The sequence below is a fragment of the Leucopleurus acutus genome (genome assembly GCF_964270905.1).
Source record: "Leucopleurus acutus genome assembly, chromosome: 3".
In the NCBI taxonomy this organism is placed as follows: Eukaryota; Metazoa; Chordata; class Mammalia; order Artiodactyla; family Delphinidae; genus Leucopleurus; species Leucopleurus acutus.
In genome coordinates, this window is record NC_139145.1 from 92,009,113 (window position 1) to 92,029,062 (window position 19,950).

Genomic DNA, 19,950 nt, shown 5'->3' on the forward strand with positions numbered 1-19,950 from the left:
GCTCACACCTTGCTGATCTGTCCCTATGAAATGCTGGTGGCGACCAGTAAGGGGCAAACGAAGTTGCCTCCAGGCTTGACAGGTATTTGTCAGCCAAGGACTTCTCAAGGGTATTTTCCATGTCTTCTGTAGCCCTGGGGTGTGGGACATGGACTTCCTTCCCCACAATGAGGGAGCAGTCCTTTCTCTCATCCCTGGTCCTCACTGGATGGGGCAAACCCAGCCTGGACTCAAACACACACAGAGTAAATGTTTGTGACCTCTCCCTGCCTCCATCCCCACATGAAGGTTCCCAGAGGAAATTAAGGAAAAATAAATATGGCACTTAAGAGGTCAGACCTGTCAGCTGTCTTGACCAATGGGTGGGTAGAACCCCCAGCCCTGGAAGGAGGAGGGTGAGAGTGGGAAGCAGCCAGGGAGGCAGGGAAAGCTCTAGGATCCTGTGTGTACCCAAGTACTCCTCCTCACTTCACCTTTTACAGCTCCCCCATCACCCTGACCTCCAGCCTCTTTGACTCTAGCAAAAGCAGGCTCCAGCTCAGGGAGATCTCAAACAGGGAGGCCGCCCTGCCCTCTATCTAGTTCACCTTGTCCTCTACTTGCGACCCCCAAGCTTCAAAGACTCTTGCTCCAAACCTGTGGCTTCCCCTAAAACCTTGGCTTAGAGTGGAGATGTCACCAAAACAAAATCCTTGACCACCATCAGCCTCCAGGCGAAGTCAGCTAGAACTCTACCTTCTAGTACCAACCCAAATCCTGGGCAGAACCCAGGCCTTCAAACTCCCTTAGATGGGATCAAGAGGCCAGGCTACAGGAGCATTTCTGAATGTCCTGGCTACCAGGTCCTGCTCCTACCCATACCTAAAGAATGTAATTTCTTGGAGCACCACCCCCTCACACTGCATTTCTCACCTAACTCTCTGCCCTACCTTAATCATACTCCCAGCTTTTCCTCTTTACAAATACATATTTATATATAATTTTTATATATAGATGTAAATAGGTATAGATATATCTGTCTATCTCTGGGTCTGGGTTTTATTGCCCAGAGCCTGGGCACGATGCATGCAATAATGCTGGGGAGGGGGGACTCTGCTTGGAATTAAAGGTTCCATTGGGTCCGCCCCAAAAAAAAGATACATGTATATAAATTTCATTACGTGAGCATTCTATTATTGCCAATATTTAAGTGAAAGTAAAATAAGACCCATTGAGAAAGGGTGGAGTTGAAATGTGTGTGTGTGTAAAGAGAGAGAGACAGAGACAGAGATAGGGAATCCAAGTATAAGTGATACGCAGAAAAGGCAAAAATATGAAGGTAGCTTTTTTCCTGCCTTCAGACTTTAACTGAAACATCAACTCATCCTAAGTCTTGAGCCTGCTGGCCTTTGGACTGGAACTGTATATTCTCAGCTCTCCTGGGTCTCCAGCTGGCCGAATCACCCTGCAGATCTTGGAACTCGCTAGCCTCCATAATCATGAGCCTGTTCCTCAATTCTTTATAATAAACATCTTTCTAGAAAGAAAGATAAACAAAAATGTCGGAAACAGATGTTGTATTGTGCCATTATGTGTGAATGCGCACGCAAGGGTGCACACACACACACACACACACACACACACACACATTCTGTTTCTCTACAGTACCCCAACTGAGACACTGTTATATAAGAGGACTGAGGACAATATCTCCATTCTAACATGAGGACCAAGAGAGCAGTTCATGCTTCATATGTTATCTGGTGATGGAAACAACATAAAAAGAACAGTTATCTCCCAGCATAACGATGCATTTGATAACACCTGCACATTTTTATAAAATGTTTACCTGAAAAAAAATTATTATTAAGGTTAGCCAAAAGTTAAGTCTCATTAATAATTGTATTTTTAATTTCCTCCTCACCAAATGATTTATTTTCATGTGCTTCTAATCGTGAGAGTGCACTTTAATATAGCTATAGAGTGTAGCCCTGAAGAGATGGCCCATTTACCATTGTGCAGTAATATAAAAGCAATGGCAGCTAGTCATACAGGTGTTTCCAATTTCCATCGTACATGGTATACAGCCCTTGGTTCAGTGGATAATCCAACTGTAAACAGTGACTCATTGTTAACAACTCTGGGAAATAGGATTAACAATTTCTAATTTCAAAGTAAACCTATTTCATTTTTGTCCTGCAAATAAAAAACAATGTGTTCAGAGATTTAGCTTTTCAGATTTCAGAGCTTCCCAGAAACAAAAATGTTGGAAACAAATTTTTTATTGCACCAATGCCATTATTGGAAACCATTGAGTATATGTTCTTAATAGCTTTTTAACAGTTTGGTACCAAAATAATGATGATGATGATGATGACGATGATGACGATGACGACGACGATGATGATAGTAATAATAAAAATAAATTGAAGTTCAATCAGATGAAACAAAATTTTTTTGAATTGAAAAAAATTTAATTGAATCTCTGAAAACTAAAACTCTTGTAAGTATCTACTACTCAATGTAATCAGGAGAAAAATAAAAAGCTTACTTAATATTAGAAAACTTAGTTTCCAAAACGAAAGTTTTAGGTGAAATTTTAGGAATCCGGTGTGCCTTAGAACACAGTTAAATTGAATCAATAATCTTGTAATTTTTGTGACTTGTTTATTATACCATTCTAAAACCTATTTTTCTCTACCTTATCTGTGAATTCCTTTAGTAGAATATTGCCTCAATTGAAATCTATACCTCTACACTGAGTTATAGACTCTTCTCAACTCCCCATTCCAAAGAATAGAGGATGGTGGCTTTATTCTGCTTTTACAATACAGAAGTGTCACTGTGTAAGGCCATAGGGTCTCTGTCGATAACACTCATGCCTGGCTTTTAAAAAATGTTCATGCTTGAACCCTACACTCAGGGATTTCTCTAATTGGTTTGAAACTGCTAATCTGTGTGTTTTAAGCTCTCCAGATATTTACATATTATACAGCTATAGTGGGAAACACTAGCCTGGATTAACCAAGGAAGGATTACTTCAAAAGGAAGTGTGAGGCTTTGTAACTGGGAATTAGACCCACAATATTTATTGTCCAAGTTTGTAGCAAGAAAATTGTACTGAATCCAAAGGGCGAATATGATCAATCAAGAGACAGAATAAAGTGAGTGGACAGGAAAGTCAATATTGCAGACTGGAGGTTTTTTGTGGAACAGTTTTGATGACTTGTGATCATTAGCAGAAAGTAGGTTCAGGAGATAACTTGAATAACCCATTCCAAGCTGAAAAAACTAAGACTAAATATCTTCCTAGCTCCTTCTGTGTGAAACTTGACTACCTGTCTAGCCAAAGAAATTATACTATCCTAACAGTGCAAGTTACATTTTTTCCATTGAAGTCATTAATCATCGACCAACTTGTTCACATCATTCTGAGATGGGTAAATAACTCTCTAATGTGAGATTAGAGAAGGTCTGTGTCATTTATAAGTTTATGGTAGAAAGAAGTTAAAAATCAGAGCTCCACGTTCATGACTGACCAATTCTACTCACCTTTAAAATCCCACTCACCTTACAAATTTGTAAAGTATTTTTACATATCTACTCTCGATGGATTTTGGAAGCCACTAGAATTCATTCATTTATCAGTCTTTTATTCTGTATTAGCTATATTTGGTAGGTACTACGCAAGGCACTTGACACTCAGAAAAAGATATAATCCTTGTCCTCAGAGATCTGACATTCTCATAAACTAGATAAAAGTTCTGCAGCTATTAAAATATATTTACAATACTGCATAATTAGTGATATGTTGGAAGATAAGACCAAGGTGCGCGGAGGACAAGAACAAAAGAATTTAACAACTGTGGTTGAGAGTGGATTGCTGAAGACCATCAAAATGCTTTTGAAAGGAAATTATATTTATAGTAATTCTTGAAGCAAAGAAGAAGAGGGTTAAGTCCCTATAATGCAAAGCCACAGAAAACTCAAAGAACATCATTATGGTATGGTCCAAAGAGGAGCTGCATGTAGGGAATGATGTGGGGAAAATAGGACAAGACTAAAAGATGGCCTTTTCTTTTATACCCAAAATAGTTTGAATTCTATCTTGAAGGTAATGGAAAACAATGTGAAGATATCCCACAAGAGTGTGAACAATCAGATATTTAAGAATTAAAAGAAGCGAAATGAGTGGCTATAAGACTATTAAAATAATAACAGCTGAAAATTATGCTGGACAGAGCTAAGATAGCTAAGATAGAGTCTGTAAGTGCAGAAAGAACAGAATTCATTGAAGAGGTATTTAGGAATTGACAGGATTTAGTGAACAGTAGGGAAGAGGAGGGCTGGAACAATATAGCATGACTCCCAATTTTTAGCTTATGAAACCAAGTCAAACTGAAGTGCCATTTACTAATGGGATAAAATGAAACAACTGATTTAGGACACAGAAAACTGAGGTGCCACTGGGCAGCCAACAGGAGCTGTCTTAGAACTGTTGGAGATATGCCATGATGCCTGCAAGTGAGTTGTGCTTCAAATCAGGATTGTGGAGTTATCAATTTAAACTATTTCTTTGTTATAGCCATGGGTCTTCTCAGAAACACAGTTCCCAGTTTCTCCTTTCTGATACAGAGGAGACCATAGAAACAGTTGATGTCAATATTGAGGTGACAGAAAATCTGGCAGAATTCACACATTTGTCACCCAATATGTTTTTGTTTTGTTTTGTTTTGTTTTTGCGGTACGCGGGCCTCTCACTGTTGTGGCCTCTCCCGTTGTGGAGCACAGGCTCCGGACGTGCAGGCTCAGCGGCCATGGCTCACGGGCCCAGCCGCTCCGCGGCATGTGGGATCTTCCCGGACCGGGGCACAAACCCGCGTCCCCTGAATCGGCAGGCGGACTCCCAACCACTGCGCCACCAGGGAAGCCCACCCAATATGTTTTTAAGATAGTAGGGCTTTGGATAAAACCATGAAAAACACTGAAACATGGAGTATGGTGGAGGATATAGGTACAAAAAGGAGGGTAAGAAAGCTCAGAAAAATAGAAGGAAAACAAAGAAGCCAAGAAAGGAAAGCATTTCAATGAGAAGAAAAATTAAATAGTCAATCCTACTATCTAATACCACTCAGAAATTAATTATATGAGAACTATAAATAACTCATTCAATTTTGCAATTAGAAGTTTTGGGCAACTTTGGCAAAAGTAGTTTTGTTGATTTCCAGGAGTGATATTCTAATTACAGTAAGCTACATATAAGAGGCATGCATATGAAGTAGAGATATTCTTTCTCTACTTCCTTGGTTGTCAATGGACAGAACGATATGATGTAATGCCTGCAAAAATATATGAGACTGAGTTCTGGATTTATTAATTGTGTTTGGTTGCAGAGATGAAAGTTTGCTGAAAGGAGTCAGTATAGTAAGAAACATTCAAGTTATGAGATTCAATCATGATACTTGATGAAGTGCCTGAGGAAATGGGGATGATGTGGGACCCATGGCAAAGTAGGAAGGATATTTTTTTAAGAAAAAAAATGACTGCTTCTTATGAGAAGAGAGGAAAAAAGGCTAGAGTATATACAGATATTTTTCAGGTGAAAGGCTGAGAAACTAGAAGAATCCTCCTAGTCTAATCTACTCTGTTTTCACCATTAATTCCAAGGCACAGTCTACTTCTGGGAGTCAAAGAATAGGAGTAGTTTAGGGAATTTGAGAAGGGTTGTGGGAGCTTAGAATAATAATGCATGGAAGAGGGACTGATGAAAAGCTTAAAAGATTTCCAGGAAGATTTAAGTACCCAATTGAAGCTAGAAGCTGTAAATCTGCTTTCTCCAATACCCCCATAGTTATGTGATTTCCTTTACCAGTGCTCAGTTGCCTGGACATAGTAAACGGATAATCCAGGTTGACAACTGTGCCTCCAAGTGCAGCTAGAGAGAAAGACATGGAGACAAAGCTGTTGAAGTTATTGGAGGAAGAAGGACTAAGAGAAAGTTTCAAGATTAAATGCAGAGGAAAATGAAATCAGGATGGAGAAATAGAAAGCTGAAGAATCAAGGAACTAAAAGTTATCTTAAATTTAATGCATGGATATAGTGAAGAAAAGGGACTGAAAGTTGGAAAGGTATATTCAGTAAGTAGACTGTTGTAACTTACTGTTGCATAATACAGCAATTATTTTGTTTTGTACCTTCATCTTCTACTACCATGCCTGGCACTCAGTAAATGTTTGTCAAATTAAACTTATTCTGAGAAAAATAGAAAAAAAACATTTTAAAAAAAATTGAGAGATGAACCATACAGTGTTCTATGTTGTAAAATACTTTCCTCATATAGACAAAACATAAAGGTCCTATATCCAAGTTAGTAAACTACTAAAAGCAATAGCAAGCACTAAGCCTTCAATGTCAAGTTAAAACTCGGAGGATGTGATTCAAATACCCTGACCTTAGATTAGTAAATTCTAATTTTAAAACTAGATGAGTCATCCTGTTTATAGGATATTTTAAGTAAAGACTGCATCCCATGAAGAAGAGAACCCCTATTATTAGAGCCTAAAACTAACACAGAGCAAATACAGCAAATTATACACAATTTTTGTTGTTGGCTTTTTTCCACAGAAAAGTAAATCAGTTACCGGAATTTGACTTCACTCTGCTGAAGAAACTGATCCTAGGGATATATATATTGACAATCACTTGTAAGAATTTCTACTATTCTCATTTTAGAGGAAAAAAGTCCTTAGATATCACTAACCCAAGCGCTTCATTATACAGCACAAAGAGCAAGTCCTGTAAAGGTTATGTGTTTTCAACAGCACATGGAGAGTAAGCCACTGCACTGTAACCAGGATGAAACTCTTCCACTATAGTGAAAATCACTGGAATAGTAAAGAATCTCCCTAGCTTATCTATGTAAGTATGTATATCAGGGAAACTGAGTAAAATAGCCATGATTTCAATAAAAGGGATTACTTTCCGTCTACCCTTTACAAAAGTACCGTGGGCTACAAATCCTTCTTGTACATTCTTTGTGTGTGTGGCAAATGAGCAACAGAAAAGTTCAAATAGGCCATAATACACACACACATGTATGCACACATATACAAACAGATGCAGAGACAGGGAGACAAAACAGAGAAGAGTGACAAAGAGAGGAAGAAGATATGATGAAAATGTATCATTTAGAAATGGAAGTTTCTCTCCTTGGATAATTAGAAACAGGCCATATTCACCTACCTTTTTTAAAAATCCCTTATGTGTTTTACTAAAATGGTAATTAGCTGTATTTTACATTTTGGTTGAGACATATTGTATATTTATTTGCAGTGTAGTTCTGGTCTCAAGAGAGAAATAGATAATCAGGAGAATATTTTTCAATGTCTCCTCTCTGTAAAGATTTACTGAGTTGTCTCTAATATACACTGACAGCCTCTGCATTAAAATTAGAGGAAAGTAGACATCGATATTGTCAAGCTAAAAAAAAAAAAACTCTCTCCTTTCATTTTCATTCTACTAAAATAAATCAGGTCCATATCTTTTAATATTTTATTAGAATTGTTCATTTCTGAAGGTCAAGAGCAAAAGGACTTTTCAAAGTTTAAAAAAGATTCAAAAACGGTGGCTGCTAATTGATAGTCTCCAGACACCAACAGAAGGCTGGACTAGCAGCTTAAAAGCCATATTAATTTCCTTGCTGAAGCTGCTGGTGTTACTTACCAATGTAACTTAACTTTGGTATATCCTATATTACAGTTATTTGTTTGCAAACAACAGAAACCTATTCTAGATAACTTAAATAAAAAGAAATTTATTAGAAGGATATCAGGGTGTTACTAAATGCATGGAGTTCTAATCCTGGAAAAACCAAGATTAGAAACAAAGCAAGAACCCACTGGAACTGCTTTGCTGAAAGGGAAAAACTGATGAAATAATTGAGCTCTAGCTATTTCTTCCATCCTGTTTCATTCCACTGGAGATTTAGAATTCTAGAAGAGAGAATCTATTTGGATAAACTTAGGTTTTACACGTACCCCTTGATTGTACCTGAGTAGTGAGATGCGGGGACCCCTTCAGCTTCAGCAAGTCAGAAAGACTACATACAACAGAAGAGAGATCAGTTTTCATGAGAAAATGAGGGTATTGATAAGAAATAGAAATTGATGCTGGGCAGTCAAAATAAGCATAATTAAGACCAGTCAACACAGTAAACAGGATTGGATCTGGACAATATCTAGTACGCTCCTGAATATCAGAAATATATGGCTCAAAAAAATGATATGAAAGCTAATACACTGTCTACCTTTGACACTTAACTTCTTCGGGGCCAGAAAAAAAAAATTGTCACGTTGAACATTAACTCTTGCCCTTATTTTCCATAGTCTCTAATTTTCAAACCTTTAATGGAAAATGTACTGCTGTATATTGGGTCTCAAATACTTTACTGACAGTCCTCTTCTTCCTTCTTCAGTATTACCATAGGTCTTCATGGACAGCAAACAAGTGGCTCAGCACTAGAATATATCAAGTGGTTTCCCAAAGAAATTATGGCAACATATTCTTACAAACTGGCGTTGCTATATGAGAGGTTTTCATAAAGCATTATCTTAAAATAGATAAATTTATATAGAGCAAATCATATGTTTATTCTGTTTTGTTGACAAAACACACTCCCTCCACACACACACACACACACACACACACACACAGAATCAGACTTTCAGGATTAGAAGAAAGTGAGCAGATAAAATAGAATGTTGTTTCCTAAATACAGAAAGATTATTTTATGTAGGGGAATATTAATTTTTAATGCACATATTATTTCTGCATTAAAAAAGTATGACTGGAACATCAACTGCCTTATTTCCCAGATATGTGCATTACAAAGAAGTTAAAGGTTTATTGTTGTTTGCTTTGGTTTGGTTTGGTTTGAATTTTGGTTTTGGTTTTGGTTTGTTTTGCTTTTTCAAAAGCCTATTTTAGAATGCTAATAATTTTTGAATATAGGTGAAGGTAACATATATATTCATTATACTACTCCTGGAATATTTCTATGTATTAGAAAACTTATAGTATTAGTTACTTCATGCCTCTATGCATTTTACATACATTGTGCTTCCCTACCTGCTCCACCCATCTAATTCTAATCATCTTCAAGCTCAAACATCACTTCCTCAGCCCGGTGAACTGTCCACACAAAGCCAGGCACTCTGCCAACTGTAATTGCATTATATATGGTACCCAGACAATGATATTTGTTGTATTCTTCTATACTTGTTGTCAAGGCCAAATCTTCCACTTCAAGGGTACCAACTGAAAATATGCATTAAAATAACATGGAGAAAATTATTTTAAGGTGCTGATATAATTCCCTGCCAAGACTAACTGAGGCAAAAGAATCCGTATATTTTAAAAGTCCTTGAGCCCAGTGCTCATCTATAGTTAAGAGTAACTGCACTAAACTGGAAACTCCTCAATGTCAAAGAGCTTTTCACTTATTTACTTACAACTAGTTGTTGATTCAAACACATGGTAGACACAAAGCAATGTTTAGGGAAGCATACAATGTAGTCACAAATATCAATCAATGAAGATGATGAAGACAGAAATATATAGAGAAGTACAGGTTGAGCTAGAAGATCAGTCAGGATTCAATCAACAATGCATGGAGGCCTGTATTCACCTGATCTTCACATAAGGCTTGGCTGAAGAGACAAGAATAATGGGAGGATGATCAGTTCTAGCAGCACAGACTGCTTCCTGTATTCAGGCATAAATCTATATTAACAAAGAGGAAATACTTCCTGCAGAGGGGATCACAGCTTCTAGTTAAGTCATTCCTATTAGAGCAAAAGCTTCTAATGCTCCAACGTAACTGTAAACTTTCTATTAATAAAGAACTCGGTTGCATTTAAATATTTTCAGGTGGTTGTGAGAATATTTTCATGAGATTTTTTAAACTGAACTAACTTTACTACATATCATTTTATTATTATTATTGAGTCCCATATCCCTTTCCTCTGTAAAACCATATAATTCTGTCTCCTTTATAGTAGTTTCTTCAACCATAAACAAGATGAAAAGACAACCCTCAGAATGGGAGAAAATACTTGCAAATGAAGCAACTGACAAAGGATTACTCTCCAAAATATACAGGCAGCTCATGCAGCTCAATATCAAAAAAACAAACAACCCAATCCAAAAGTGGGCAGAAAACCTAAATAGACATTTCAGTGAAGAAGAAATACAGATGGCCAAGAGGCACATGAAAAGATGCTCAACAGCACTAATTATTAGACAAATGCAAATCAAAACTACAGTGAGGTATCACCTCACACCAGTCAGAATGGCCATCATCAAAAAATCTACAAACAATAAATGCTGGAGAGGGTGTGGAGAAAAGGGAACTCTCTTGCACTGTTGGTGGGAATACAAGTAAGTTGATACAGCCACTATGAAGAACAGTATGGAGGTTCCTTAAAAAACTAAAAATAAAACTACCATACAACTCAGCAATACCACTATTGTGCATATACCCTGAGAAAACCGTAATTCAAGAGAGTCATGCACCACAATGTTCATTGCAGCTCTATTTACAATAGCCAGGACATGGAAGCAACCTAAGGGTCCATCAACAGATGAATGATAAAGAAGATATGGCACATATATACAATGGAATATTACTCAGCTATAAAAAGAAACGAAATTGAGTTATTTGTAGTGAGGTGGATGGACCTAGAGTCTTACAGAGTGAAGTAAGTCAGAAAGAGGAGAACAAATACCATATGGTAACACATATATATGGAATCTAAAAAAATAAAAAATAAAATAGTTCTGAAAAGCCTTGGGCAGGACAGAAATAAAGATGCAGACACAGAGAATGGACTTGAGGACACGGGGAGGGGGAAGGGTAAGCTGGGACGAAGTGAGAGAGTTGCATGGACACACATACACTACCAAATGTAAAACAGATAGCTAGTGGGAAGCAGCCACATAGCACAGGGAGATCAGCTCGGTGCTTTGTGACCACCTAGAGGGGTGGAATAGGGAGGGTGGAAGGGAGACACAAGAGGGAAGGGATATGGGGATATATGTATACATATAGTTGATTCACTTTGTTATACAGCAGAAACTAACACAACATTGTAAAGCAATTATACTCCAATAAAGATGTTAAAAAATAAAAGTTTCTTCAAACCAAGCATTCTGAATACTATAAAGAAATGGTTTACTCCACAGAATTCAGATAAATATATCAGGCATGTGGGAAGCATTTGGTTTACTGAGTAATGAGTCACTATCTGAACTAAAATATAAGAAAAGTGTCCCTGCACTCAGGACAGCCCATTCATGATGAATGAAGCATGACTGAGTGCCTCAGCATCACTGCCTCCTGAGGACATTTTCCCTTCCTTTCATCTACCATTATTCATACATAAAACTATTCCTTCTCTCCTAACATTCCCTTCCTTTTATGAGTAAGAAATTGTACGATTTCACCAGGTAAGAAAAACTCAAGTGTTCAGAGTCTATTTCAATATATAATACTAATAACATATTAAATTGGTATTAAAAAGTTACACCATAAAGGCATGGACATTGGTGTAATCACGTCTGTATCCCCAACTTCTGGAACAATGTCTGGTCTAGAACAATAGGCACATGACAAATATTTGTTAAATAAATCAATGAATTAATAATATTAGATCTACTCTTCTTTAGAATAAATAGAGTGAGGTAAAGCAAATGTAGGTTAGTCTTCCTGTGTTATAAAACACATATTTTTTCACTCAAAAACTTAGACTTCAGAGAATCCAGAGTAGCATATCTCTGCAAGCTCAAAAGCTGCAGTCAACCTCGGTGGTATGACTATCAGTTGACATTCTTCCTATCTCACTAAATCCTGAGTTAGAGTGCCCTTGAAAAATATTCCAGAGTGAAAGAGGATGCAGAAGCATGTGAAGTTTCTATCCAGTAAGCCATGAACAGTTTTGGAATAAGGAAAATCACAAGACCACCCAGAAATGGAAATAGTACATTTTAGTAGGTAGAAGAAAATGCATTCTCTTTTACTATTGATACATTTATAAAATGTGAGATTCGGTTTCCTACCAACGAAGACCCAGACACCTGAAAATTTATCTCCCAACTTAATCACAGTTTAGAAAAAAATCTCATGTCTGATACTGTAGAATCTCTAATGTGGTGCCTTTTTAAAAATTTTGTTGGGTACAAGATAATTAACAGAGAAATACACTTAGACTAGCATGTCATACAGAGGTCTCTATGCCTTTAATGTTGCTATTAATAGCCAGGGAAATTCAGAGCCTCTTACTTATTCTCTCATTGCTTGCACCTGATGTCAACTTAGAATATTTGCTTAAAATACATAATTCAGTAGGCACCTCAAGAAGTCATATGGAATGTGTAAACCTGGCCTGCCCAATTTCAAATGAAATGTAAGAGAAATGCGTATTAATGTAAAATGACTATAAATCAAAAGCTATTTCATTTTCTAAGGTAGCGGAAAAGCCAAACCTGTTTGAAACCATAACTCATCTGTCATAATCTCTTAGACATACAATTGACCTTCCTTAGAAGCTTCTGTCACACAGAAGTGAATAGATCAGGAGGAGCAACATTAAATCACACGGCATCACTGAGAGCCAGGTATGTGAAAGTAATTCAGCCCACTTGAGCACGTCCTTAACCACAAGTCCCACTTTCCTACATACCAATTCGTTGTGCTACACATGTACATACCCTGACATAAAATGCATTCACTGTGTAGACTCTACAATGAGATGCATTGTGTATTCCATGCCAGTGCTTACAGATTTTTTTCAATCAATATTGAATTTGATGATCCAATGTTTTCAAGAAACAACTGAAAGATTTTGTGTTGTAGTTCCTGAAGCCACATTGTCTGATTGACTTAAGAATGTATATTTTCTCTTGGCATTTTATATTTATTATTAATAAATAGCAGTAGCTAACATGATTGCTTGGCTGCCTACCTCTCTAAAATGAATTATTCTATTAAAATTGTGACTTTCAATGTTAAGCCTGAGGTAGGAAATGGGCTTGAATCTAAAACCATGTTATTCACCAATGTAGGGACTGGTGCTAGGGATTTAAAAAAAAAAACTTTTTGAAATAAGGGTTAAAGAACAATCTGCCTTTGGAACTTATGGGACTTTTAAACTGGAAGGAAATAAATTATGTTTATTATGCCCCACTTGCAATTTGTTACTGGATTTTCAATGCAAAGCTGGTGTTGTTTCTATGCACAATAATTACTTTATCATTACCTCCCCCCAAAGGTATGAGAAGATAAAATTGTTTCTTTAAAAGCTTTTTAACTCTGTCAGAATTTCTTATGATTGTGGATGGAATAAAGGGTAAGATGTGGAGTATAGAGACCCCTGCTCAGAGCTTCAAACAATTATTAGGAACTGTACTACAAGTTCTTGTCTTGTGGATCCATGTTCCACCCACAAGACTTTCTCTTAATGAGTATCTGCTGATCTCTAAGAGTTTTTAAGAGATAAGGAGAACTCTGAAGAAATTAAAAAAAAAAGGGGGGGGAGAGATAAGCAGAAGAAAACCGTTCATCTTACAGTTGAGGAATAATTGATTCTGTAAAGGTAAGCTTACTCTATCCACAAGAAAACATTTTAATAACCATTTCTACTATCTAATGCAAAGACAGAGTATGAAGTGCTTGGTTCTATTTAAAACTCAACTGATAATTTTCTGGGTGACTTACTCTGTACCTCAATTTTTTACTTATAAAATGTGCAAGTTAAATAATTAAAAAATAAAAATGAATACCCGGCATACAGTAAGTGCTGAGCTTCTACCAAAAAAGTCATATATTAAAGCATGATTTCAAATTATTTGTGTAATTACTAAATGAATGATCAACATATATTTTTTATGTGTATAGGGCACTGTGATACATGATGAATAGTATTTTTTTAAAGAATGCATAGTCCCTGACTTCACAAATGTTACAATTTATATGGTAAAGCCAAGTTTTCAATGGTCTCATTCATGTTTCCAGAGTCATTTACAGATTGACCACAAACAATTTTCTAACAGCCTTATAGCCATCCCTCACACCGGGTGAACAGAACCTGCCACAAGAGGCCGGGTCACTTTTAAGGAATCTCAGCCTAACTTGACATAGTTTCTTGAGAAAAATAATACTAGGCAGACAGTTTCTTTATCGCATCCCTGACCCCCAAGATCTTTTAAGATCTTACATAGAAATAGGTTTCAGTTAACTCAAAGTTATAAGAAAACAATTACACTGTCATTTAAAACCTGGAAATATTTCTTCTGGTAACAAAAATCAGTCAATTTAGTATCCCCACGTCATGTTCCTGTCCTGAGCCTCCTAAGACCGCTGTAGTGCACCTTGTTGCCTGGGATGAAAATAACACACTAGTGATTCCTGGCCTCCACCAGTTTCTCAGGCACATGCCCTGCTTTTATGAGCATCATCACTTCTCACACATTTGAGAACTTCTCTCATATTTACTCTAAAGAAGAAAAAACAATTAAGCCATCCCCAAAACAACTTCTGCAGAGAGCTGGCACTAAACTCTACCTTATAGGACTCATTCACAAAATTTGGCCCTGTCTCTGACTGGTGGGCAGATGTTTGAATTCCCTATAATTACAAATGATGGCAAATTAGAGGCCAGCTACACAGCAAAAGAGAGAGAGAGAGAGAAAAAAAAAAGCAAATATTTATCTGATACCTTAAACTCTTTCTCCTGAGAGAAACATTTAGGTGTAGGTGTAGGTCATTTAAAAATGTAAAGAGGAATAATTAGAAAGAATAAAAATGAGGTGTTAGGAAAATACTTAGATGAGTATAACTTTTTTCAAGAGCATTTATATAAGACTGCAAAGAATGTACGATAAGTGTCCTTTGCTTCTGGGAACTATCAATCACCAAATCTTGTAAGGTTCCAGAGGTACCTAAGTAACCTAAGCTGTAAGATAGAAGATGATTTGTAAGTTATGAAATAAAATATAAGAATTGTTACATCTCAATGAAGGGACTGCATTCCTGGTGAGGAAAAGATTGAAGGAGTGAAGTGTAGGGAAGGTGACTACAAAGACAAATCTTTCATGTTCTCATTGATGAATAAAGGAAATTTATATCAGGAGCAACAGTAGCTACAAAGAAGAATGATAAGTTATTTTCTTTAATCAAGAACTGAATTACAGGATGAACATCTCATTCACTCTCATTGTTTCAAAGACTACTTATATTTTGTAGACCTCCCAAAGTTCTATTGGGTTGGCCAAATAGCTCATTCGGGTTTTTTTTCTGTAAGATATTATGGAAAAACCTGAATGAACTTTTTGGCCAACCCAATATTTCTATATCAGAGACTTCACCTGAACTCCATATCTTTATCTCTAAAGTGTAATGGACATCCCAAAGGAATGCCAAAAGGCAACTCACATTTGGCAGGTCCAACACTGACCTTATTTATTTTACTACTGGCCCATTCTTACTCATTTAGGCAGTCAATCAGTCAGTCACTCAATTATTTAACCAATATTTACTCAGTAGCCACTATGTGCTTGTTGGCATTGTTCTAGAAGTGGGGGATACAATAGAGAAAAAACTTTCACAAATGTCTTACACAAGGGGTTTATATTCTAGTGGGTATGTACAAACTAGGAAAAAATAAAATGGAACAGATAATGATAAATTCTAAAAACAAAGAAAGCAAGAAATGGGGAGTTTTAGAGAGTGGAGTCACCTCATAGAATTTGATCCTCTTCCTGTGTTTTTTATCTCAAAATGTCACCAACACACACTCAATTGACAATCCAAAGACAACTGTTGATTTTCGATGTTGCAATTATTCTATATCCATAATAACACTCCAATTCAATTATTTCCTTCCCACTGCTATGACATTATGTCAACCTGACGTTATCTTCTGCCAAAATAATTACAACAGACCTCTAAAAGGTCTCCCTACTCTAGTCTTGCACAGCTTGAATCCATTTTTCATACTGTAGCCAGAGATATCTTACGCATAATCGTTAGGGCTGCTTAGGTTCCCCCTGGATAAAGTCCAAATGAGCTATTTTCCTCTCTCACTCCTTCTCCATCACATCACTCTCTATTTCACATTGTACTTTCAAGCCATATACTGACCTACTGACAATCCCCTGACCTCTTCATACTTATCTTGTTTCTGCACTTGCTATTTCCTTTCTCTAGAGTACTTCTCAGTCTCTCCCTTCCTCCCTCTTCTCTCCCCGCATCTTTTATTTTCAACTGGATAAATTCTACTGAATTTTCAGTTTAGACACCAACTTTTTCAGGGACTGTTGAGACTCCCTGGAACTTATTCCTAGGGCTTCCCAGAGCGTACTATGCCTACGCATATGAGAAACCTTACAACATTATATTGAAAACCCAATCACTTATATGATAGAATGATACTTTATGATATTAACTTGTATTTTCTTCTCCCTCTCTTTTATTCATACCGGTAGTTGGTGATGTAAATGTTGCTCCAGGAAGTGATGCATCAAAGTAGAAAGGAAAAACATCCCATGAATCCTCCTGCTTCCAAAGGCTGGAGAGGATTTCTAGGTGTAGGCAAAATGCCTAGGTTTGCATCATGAAGGAAGATGGATATCCCTGCTATTAGAAAGAAACTGTTCTGTCATGGGGTCAGGGAGGGGGTAGAGAACAGAGATCTGTGGGTCCAAGAGCAAAGAGGACCTGGGCTTGGCTCCCAGAGCAGAGTCCAGAGGGGAGAATAACTGTGTGGTACATTACTGCAGTTTTCAAAGACAACCTTACCCCAAAAAGTAACACATAAGTAGAATGCCAATAGACCTGAAACAGCCATGTGGAGCAGGGTGGCAGGTGACTCAGTGATATTCTGGTCACTGGGGACTGAGGACTTTGTGCCTTGGCAGCACATGTGAGTCCAGATTTTTTTGTACAACTGAGGTGATGAGATCCTCAAAAGGACCAAGGGTCAGTGTGGAAGATGCATCTGGCTGCCTACTCAATATCAATCTACTCTTCACCTTATTAACAAGAACCAATTTTTTTCAGGGTGTCAATGTGCCCAATAAAAAAACACTATGATTTCCAGCCTTCCTAATAGCTCAGAGAGCCCAACAAGATGTAAGCCCAAGTCCCGGGAGGGACTTCCTAGAAAGCTCTTGAAATGTGCAAACCCAATTGGCATGTAGACTTTACCCTTTGCCTTTCTCAATTTCTTGCCTCTATGTTAAGTGGTGACATTGAAGACTGTCTTTGTCATGGTAACATTCCCAACAAAGTACTGCATAGTGATCATTTAATAACTATTATTCAAAGAGTTAATAAATACATAGGGGAACGTTGCTTTCTGTAAATACAAATGATAATAAAATAATAGAAGAGCATTTAGGTCACATTCCTCGAGAGTAAGGACCTATGTATTATCCGTATTCGACACATTAGTTACATAGAGCCTGATGTCATTTTTTTAAATAATTACCTCTAAAGCATCAAAAAATAATAAATGACATTTTTTTAAAAACTACGCTGAATCATCTTTTATTCTAACAGTATGAGGACTTTCCTTTAGCTCTCAGGATAACAATCCCCTAAAATTGTCTGCCCGTGCTGGTTTTCCCATGAAAAGTCAGGTACAAGCCAGGATAGGCTAGTTTACACAGGAGTATTAAATAGCCTTCAAGTCTCAGGGATTTATCACTAACATTTTTCTCTAGCTCATGCTAGGTCTACTGCCAGTCCAGGTGGTTCTCCAGAGGGGTTCTCCTCCCAGAGCTGGCCCAGTATCCCAGTCTGCTTTAATCTTTTGCACCTTTATGTCAACACGTGCTTCCGTGGTCACGATAGCAGGAAAGCAGAGTTCTTAAGAATCTCTTATCAGCCACCAAATGTTCTGACAGACAGTGACACGTGTCATTGCCACCCACAACACATTGCTAGAACCAACAACATAGGTTTGCTCTATCATAGGGCTATGAGGATGTATACTCCTCCCTTCTCCAAAAGGAGAAGAGAAACGGGCATGATGATCATTTACAGTCTCTGTCATACACAGACAATTTTTAGAAGAAACATTCTTATATCCCTAAAGGCAGAGGTTCTCAAACTTTTTAGTTTCAGGATCTCTCTATACTCTTACAAATTATAGAGGGCCCTAAGAGCTATTTTTGATGTTGATTTTGTCTATTAACATTTGAAATTAAAGCTGAGAATTTAAAAATATATTATTATTATTATTATTATTTTTTTTTTTTTTGCGGTGCGCGGGCCTCTCACTGTTGTGGCCTCTCCCGTTGCGGAGCACAGGCTCCGGACACGCAGGCTCAGTGGCCATGGCTCACGGGCCCAGCCGCTCCGCGGCATGTGGGACCCTCCCGGACCGGGGCACGAACCCGTGTCCCCCGCATTGGCAGGCGGACTCCCAACCACTGCGCCACCAGGGAAGCCTATTAATTCATTTTAAGAGAAAAGTAATAAACTCATCATATGTTAGCATAAATAATGTTTTTTAGTGAAAAATAACTATATTTCCAAATAAAAACATAGAAGAGTGGCATTGTTTTATATTTTTGGAAATCTCTTTAGTATCTTTATTAAAGAGAAGACAGCTACATTCACATATCTACTTCTGCATTCAATTGGTTATGATATCACAATTTAAGTAGCATCTGGAAATGTTTTATTGTGTACCCATGAGAGAATTTTTAGTAGTAAAAGCAAATAACACCTTAGTATTATTACAAAAAGTTTGACCCCACAGAACCCCTAAAAGGACCCTTTGAGCGGCATCGCCTTAAGATGGCTAATATGATTGCTCACTGACACTGCCAACTGTACAAAGGTAAAATGCTTACTGCCTATAATGTCTCCTATTTTTCTTTACTTTTGCTCTGAAAAGTTTTATTAGGTCAATTCATTTTGCTTTGACTGAAACGTATTCAGTGCCTCAATCAGGGGATAAACATGCCTGCTGGTTTTTCCAGAAAAGATCTGTGAAGAATGTCTCCAATATCTTAAATAATAGTATTGTTTTCTTCTTCTTGTGTGCCTTTTCAGCTTTCTCAGTGAATCCATCTGTCATTTTCTGATCAGCAGCTGAATAGGCACATTTGCTTTCATATCCCCTTAAATCCACTTTCTCCATCTGTCAGGACCCTAAATCTCATAGTCTGGGGGGCCTTATCCTTAACAAACTCTTTCTTCCTAACTGTGGGGTTTACTATCTGACCCTGTTTTTTGGATAGCCCTTCAGTTTAAATCCTTTTATCAAGAGAACTCATGGACCTCTAAAATAGTATGAAGATACTTCTTCCCATTTTCTTTCTAATTAAAATATCTACATCAACAAATATTCATTGAATACCTACTATATACAAAAGACTCCTAGTACATATAAAAGATTCTACATTTGTTCAAACAAATACAGTTTAAACTATAGACTCTCGGTGGTGATTTTAAGGTTATCAAGAAAACAATATATCAGAGTAGAAAATAAGATATAAAAAGTCAGAGGACAAAAATAAAATTGTTTTGAGTCCCTTCCCCACTTTTGAAACTCACTTTCCAAATCTGTAAAATAGGACTAAACAGAGAGGTATGAGGCATTTTAGAATTCTCTTCTCAGTCAGCCAGGAAGTGTACCCACTCCTCTTGCCTCTTTGGACCTTGAGAAAGCTGCAATGTCACAGGTGTCCTGGGGTCAATCTCTTGGGGCTAGGGGGCAATGCAGGATGCATGCACAGCCCCAGGCTGCTGACCAAGGACTTCAGGGTCCTCTTCTCTTGCCCCTGACAGGACATTCTCAATATTGTAGGGACCAGAGTCCAAAGGGCACAAATGGAGACCCACCAGGGGTAGAGGCCGCGGGCAGGCCTGCAAAGTCACCCCTCTTCCATACCCTCTGCAGGCT